Source organism: Conger conger, chromosome 2 (genome assembly GCF_963514075.1).
Source record: "Conger conger chromosome 2, fConCon1.1, whole genome shotgun sequence".
Lineage (NCBI taxonomy): Eukaryota > Metazoa > Chordata > Actinopteri > Anguilliformes > Congridae > Conger > Conger conger.
The window spans coordinates 80,381,184-80,387,685 of NC_083761.1; the positions used below are offsets into that span (position 1 = coordinate 80,381,184).

The 6,502-nt window shown below is 53.3% G+C and overlaps 1 long non-coding RNA gene across 1 annotated transcript in view; it reads right to left on the bottom strand.

Annotated features, from left to right (window-relative positions):
- Nucleotides 1–612: 612 nt before the first annotated feature.
- The window catches only part of LOC133122409 (uncharacterized), an 8,142-nt gene continuing 2,252 nt past the window's right edge, over nt 613–6,502 (bottom strand). The window contains exons 2-3 of the long non-coding RNA XR_009708098.1: nt 4,235–4,417; nt 613–696 (exon numbers count right to left, since the gene is read on the bottom strand). This is a non-coding gene — a long non-coding RNA (uncharacterized LOC133122409). The remainder of the gene's footprint in view (nt 697–4,234; nt 4,418–6,502) is intronic.

The window sequence follows — 6,502 nt, forward strand, 5'->3', positions numbered from 1 at the left end:
TTCACAGGAGGAATTCAAGTTTCATAAGAAAACAGTGGCAAGGGAACCAGATTGAAAAAGAGAATGATCAAATGTTCCATCAAGATCAATGTTTATGTGTCCAATTGTACATGTATTTTATACGTTCTGTCCTGTGGATTGGCAAAACAAGATGCATCTTGTCATGCCAATAAAGCATTTTTTATTTATTTGTGAAGAGACAGGAGAGTTGGGGAGGAATGCAGCTCTCTGTAAGTGAATTCTCAGGGCTGGCCCAAACTCCGTAAGGCCTCTCACTCTCTCATATGGGTGTCAGACAGTCTGATTGGGGAGAAGCGACACGAGATTATACTCCATCCACACACACACGTGCACACACAAACACACACACACACATACACACGCATGCACACGCACACACACACGCATAGACACACACACACACACAAGTTCCACTTTAAGAGCAATGCATTGTGGTCGCTGAGGTTGTTATGGCGACACTAGGGGAAATTAGTTAGCTGGAGAAAGAGTTCCCATGATGCACTCGCAGAGACTTCTGGGGCGGGCAGGACAGAAGGTTCCAGGCGTAGCTTTTCATTCGGGGGGGGGGGGGGGGGGGGTCACAAGATAACAGTGACATCAGCCATCCAGAGGGGTGAGGGCCTTTTTCAGGAGGGGGCGGGGGGGGGGGGCGGGGGAGGGGACGTCCACCCGACTCTGTAAAATAAGAAATTTGGTCACGGTTCAGCGTGAACACAGAAATGCATGAGAATCCAACAGCCGTGGCAGTGAATACTATCATCTACTTAAAGAAACCTGAATATTTTACAACTTATCCGAAGAATAGAAAAAGCAATAGAAACTTTCGTGACAGAGAAACCTGGCCTCCATCTCGTGCCCCTCTCAGCTCCCTCTCCCCCTCTTCCTCTCCCTCTCCCTCTCCCCCTCTCCACCTCTCTCAGCTCCCCCTCTCCCTCTCCCTTTCCCTCTCTCCCTCTCCACCCCTCTCAGCTCCCTGCACCAGCTCCCGGTATCGGCTCACATCACATTCAACACCAAGGCGCTCGCTAGCTTATCAGGCAGCTATGGGACAGCTCTGTTATATATATAAATATATATATATATCTCCAGCAGATCATCAGACCCTGCACACTGTCCCTGGCTGCCCTTTGCCACGTCTGCTCATGTGAGTGCAGTATCTAAAACAATACTACTCTCTGAATGTTAAACAGAAAAGTGTGAAAAGCAAATAGAAATATATAAATTTTTTTATAATCCTATTTGTTTATTTATTAATTATCAGAAATGAATGTATTAATTGTTTCTTGAAAGGAAAAAAAAAAAACACCGCTGGTGAGAATGAAAGAAATTCAAGAAAAAGGCTAAAGATTTTAAGAAACGTAATTAGTATGCCCTTTAAAACAGACAAACACACAAATATTATGATCTGAGATTCAGTTTTTGTTTTGACGGGGCTCATCACGCTACCAAAGGCGGTGACGAAGCGCGACGTCTCTAGCGCGCCGTCTCTAGGGCGCCGTCTCTAGCGCGCCGTCTCTAGCGTGCCGTCTCTAGCGCGACGTCTCTAGCGCGACGTCTCTAGCGCGCCGTCTCTAGCGCGACGTCTCTAGCGCTTCGTCTCTAGCGGGACGTCTCTAGCGGGACGTCTCTAGCGCGACGTCTCTGGCGCGCCGTTTCTAGCGCGCCGTCTCTAGCGCCACGTCTCTAGCGCGCCGTCTCTAGCGCGCCGTCTCTAGCGATACGTCTCTAGCCCGCCGTCTCCAGCGCGGCGTCTCTAGCGCGGCGTCTCTAGCGCTCCGTCTCTAGCGCGCCGTCTCTAGCGCCACGTCTCTAGCGCGCCGTCTCTAGCGCGCCGTCTCTAGCGCGACGTCTCTAGCGCGCCGTTTCTAGCGCGCCGTCTCTAGCGCCACGTCTCTAGCGCGCCGTCTCTAGCGCGCCGTCTCTAGCGCGACGTCTCTAGCGCCACGTCTCTAGCGCGCCGTCTCTAGCGCGCCATCTCTAGCGCGCCGTCTCTAGCGATACGTCTCTAGCCCGCCGTCTCCAGCGCGGCGTCTCTAGCGCGGCGTCTCTAGCGCGGCGTCTCTAGCGCGCCGTTTCTAGCGCGCCGTCTCTAGCGCCACGTCTCTAGCGCGCCGTCTCTAGCGCGCCGTCTCTAGCGCGCCGTCTCTAGCGCCACGTCTCTAGCGCGCCGTCTCTAGCGCGCCATCTCTAGCGCGCCGTCTCTAGCGATACGTCTCTAGCCCGCCGTCTCCAGCGCGGCGTCTCTAGCGCGGCGTCTCTAGCGCGCCGTTTCTAGCGCGCCGTCTCTAGCGCCACGTCTCTAGCGCGCCGTCTCTAGCGCGCCGTCTCTAGCGCGACGTCTCTAGCGCCACGTCTCTAGCGCGCCGTCTCTAGCGCGCCATCTCTAGCGCGCCGTCTCTAGCGATACGTCTCTAGCCCGCCGTCTCCAGCGCGGCGTCTCCAGCGCGGCGTCTCTAGCGCGGCGTCTCTAGCGCGCCGTTTCTAGCGCGCCGTCTCTAGCGCCACGTCTCTAGCGCGCCGTCTCTAGCGCGCCGTCTCTAGCGCGCCGTCTCTAGCGCCACGTCTCTAGCGCGCCGTCTCTAGCGCGCCATCTCTAGCGCGCCGTCTCTAGCGATACGTCTCTAGCCCGCCGTCTCCAGCGCGGCGTCTCTAGCGCGGCGTCTCTAGCGCGCCGTTTCTAGCGCGCCGTCTCTAGCGCCACGTCTCTAGCGCGACGTCTCTAGCGCGACGTCTCTAGCGCGACGTCTCTAGCGCGACGTCTCTAGCGCTCCGTCTCTAGCGCGACGTCTCTAGCGCGCCGTCTCTAGCGCGCCGTCTCTAGCGCGCCGTCTCTAGCGTCTCTAGCGCGCCGTCTCTAGCGCGCCGTCTCTAGCGCGCCGTCTCTAGCGTCTCTAGCGTCTCTAGCGCGCCGTCTCTAGCGCGACGTCTCTAGCGCGCCGTCTCTAGCGCGCCGTCTCTAGCGCGCCGTCTCTAGCGTCTCTAGCGTCTCTAGCGCGCCGTCTCTAGCGCGCCGTCTCTAGCGCGACGTCTCTAGCGCGCCGTCTCTAGCGCTCCGTCTCTAGCGCTCCGTCTCTAGCGCGCCGTCTCTAGCGCGACGTCTCTAGCGCTGCAGTATCTCTAGCGCGCCGTCACACAGCGACTGACGTGTCATGCTCACACAGACGTGAGTCGGGGGATTGTGGGAATTTAGTGCGGCCGGGTCTCAAATCTCAGACTAGAATAGTTGGAGCGCGAATAGAGAAAGGAATATAACGGTCATGAGATCAAGTGCTTCCCAAACTCAAGAACAAAACTGCCGAGTACTCATCTAATTCACCAGAAGTTCTCTCGTTGTTGGGAACCTGTGCACCAGCTTGATGATGCAAATATTTAATCAGCCACTCATGTGGCAGCCACTGAATGCATACGAGCAGTGGTATGCAGAAGAGCACCTCTGAACACACAAGTCTAAGTCTACACCTCTAGGTGGATAGACAACAGCAGCATGAGACCAATAAGTCTAATAAATACCTAATAACGTGCTCACTGCCATTGTAATAGTATGAGTATGTTTCTCCTTTCATAATGTTATTGAATGTAATTTCATTCCAGGGAGGACACAGATACCTTTTTACCACTTTCCCTCATCTCTGCCAGCTTCTCATACCAAGGCTTGTTGTGTTTTACTGCGTAATGACTTCAGTCATCACTCGTGTGTCTGGTTATGTGAGTTATTTATTCATTTATTTTTCTGAATAATTCCTGGCCCAAGGTTTCTTTCTTTCTCTGCGTTGTGGAACGCCTAACAGTGTTCCTGTATCCGCCTGTCTCGTCAATGCCAAGCCCTTCATATGACACACGCAACATAACGCTGACACGCGTGTGCGTGCTTTAGGGCCCCCCCCCATAGAGTATTGTGGGGCGACATCGGCTCAGGAGGCTTCAGCACTCAAAGTGTCCCTGAGCAAGACACCCAATCCCCAATGGCTCCTGACGAGCTGGTCGATGCCTTGCATGGCAGCCAATTGCTGTTGGCGTGTGAGTGTGTGTGCGTACGAATAAGAAGCATCAAATGTACAGTGCTTTGCATAAAGGCTCTATATAAATGCAGGCATTTACCCTTTACCATGAATAGAAAATATGGTCCAGTGTTTTATGTCGTGGGAAAGTGCCCCGGTCAGTCAGTTTTGGGCACTCGGGAGCCCCTAGGGGGCGCTGCGGCCGCAGCACTTACACACGAAGAAGCGGAGGCACATGCCGCACATGGCGACCACCTGGGCGATCTGCAGCCCGCGCCCGCACTCCCGGCTCATCAGGCAGTCCCTGGTCTTCAGGCAGCAGGTCGGACAGCCGCCCCGCGACTCCTGCTTCGGGTCAAAGTCGTCGTCATCCGGCACGCTGTTCTGGCAGCCCATACCTGCAGGGGGCAGCAGAGAGACACCCTCAGTTTTACACAGGCAGCTTATAGCCTGGTGGCTAACATACATGACTGGGACAGCCTGTAGCCTAGTGGCTAAGGTACATGACTGGGGCAGCTTATAGCCTGGTGGCTAACATACATGACTGGGACAGCCTGTAGCCTAGTGGCTAAGGTACATGACTGGGACAGCCTGTAGACTAGTGGCTAAGGTACATGACTGGGACAGCCTGTAGCCTAGTGGCTAAGGTACATGACTGGGACAGCCTGTAGCCTAGTGGCTAAGGTACATGACTGGGGCAGCCTGTAGCCTAGTGGCTAAGGTACATGACTGGGACGGCCTGTAGCCTAGTGGCTAACATCCATGACCTCACACTTAACCTCATTGCTCCGGGGGGGGGGGGGGTCGGCTCCGGTTTAGTCTAATAAGCCGTAATGAAAGTTTGTATGAAAAGCATGAGCTACATCGCAGTAATTAGGGGGAGGGGGGTGAAGGTATGGGTGGGAACACAGGAAGGGTGGAGAGTAAAACCAACTATGCCATCCACAGTGTTATATATCAACAACAACAACCTCTAACAGTGGTGTGTGTTACAGGATCCAGAGCCACACTACCGTACAGGGCTCATCCACACACTGCAGCCCAGGGTTACACCAGGACAAACACCAGAACGGGATTCACGGTTTTGACAAAATATAAACCCGGCATCCCTACTCAGGGCACCTGCGCCATGCCTTACCCGGATAGGGAGATAGAAGTGACCCTACCCAGGGCACATGCGCCATGCCTTACCCGGATAGGGAGATAGAAGTGACCCTACCCAGAGCACCTGTACCATGCCTTACCCGGATAGGGAGATAGAAGTGACCCTACCCAGGGCACATGCGCCATGCCTTACCCGGATAGGGAGATAGAAGTGACCCTACCCAGGGCACATGCACCATGCCTTACCCGGATAGGAAGATAGAAGTGGAGTGCCTTGAGTAAAGTGCCGTATGCGCAGGCCAGTATAACTCCTGAAAAGAACCCCACTTTCTCCATTAAAGTTATTTCTATTCACCGGAGAGAAACGCACTTCCCAATATGAACGTGCCCCGACGCAATTAAACCGATCACGTCGTACAGAGGACTTCTTCACAGGAGAGCACAAAAACCGCGGGGGGTCAAGACAAGAGTGATTTATGAATTAAATATCGAGGCAAGTTGGTTCTCCAACTCACCATTACTCAACCATTATGTTTTAATATCAAGGCAAGCTCTCACTTATTCCATGAATGGCATTTGGCAGACGCTCTTACCCAGAGCGACGTACAGTTGATTAGACTAAGCAGGAGACAATCCTCCCCTGGAGCAATGCAGGGTTAAGGGCCTCGCTCAAGGGTCCAACGGCTGCGCGGATCTTATTGTGGAGCCACCGACCTTGCGGGTCCAGTTCAGTCACGGACCTTAACCGCCACGCTACAGGCCGCTTGCAATCTCGGTCTGCCTTTCGACGCAGTCATGCCGTTCAAGATGTCCCTGTAAAATTCTCAGTGATGCCGTCAGTCAAAACTATTTCGATAAAACAGTAAGAGAATCGACCCTGGATTTATGACCGAAGCTGGCAGTGATCTGCGCCAAGGGACTGTTCTTCATTCCGGTGTAAACGACCGCGGGGAGAACCGCAGCACTGCGGGAGGAATCGATCATGTTCGCTGTGACCACCAAACTGTATTCTGTGAGGGTGACTAACGAGCTGAGTAAGTTCTCGGTTTCATCGGCGGTCGCGATCGAGGACGACAACAAAACTCAAAGCAAGGCCAGGAATCATGTACAAAGAAACAAACGTCAAGATGCACCCAAAGTAATGAAAAAAATAAATTTCACATCACCTGAAGGCTGGATGCATGATAATCATAATTGGTTTTACGCTGAGTGTGAGTGTAAATGTCAGTGTGCTGCTTGCGTTAAAGTGACACTGGAGGTACATTTTTGTTCTTTGACGATCAAACTCCCCCGAATGTACTCTGAACGTGCAGTAATGTTCACTTTGGGTACACATTTGTAAGTTTTCCATGCAAAAAAAAGGTACAAATTAATAGTAT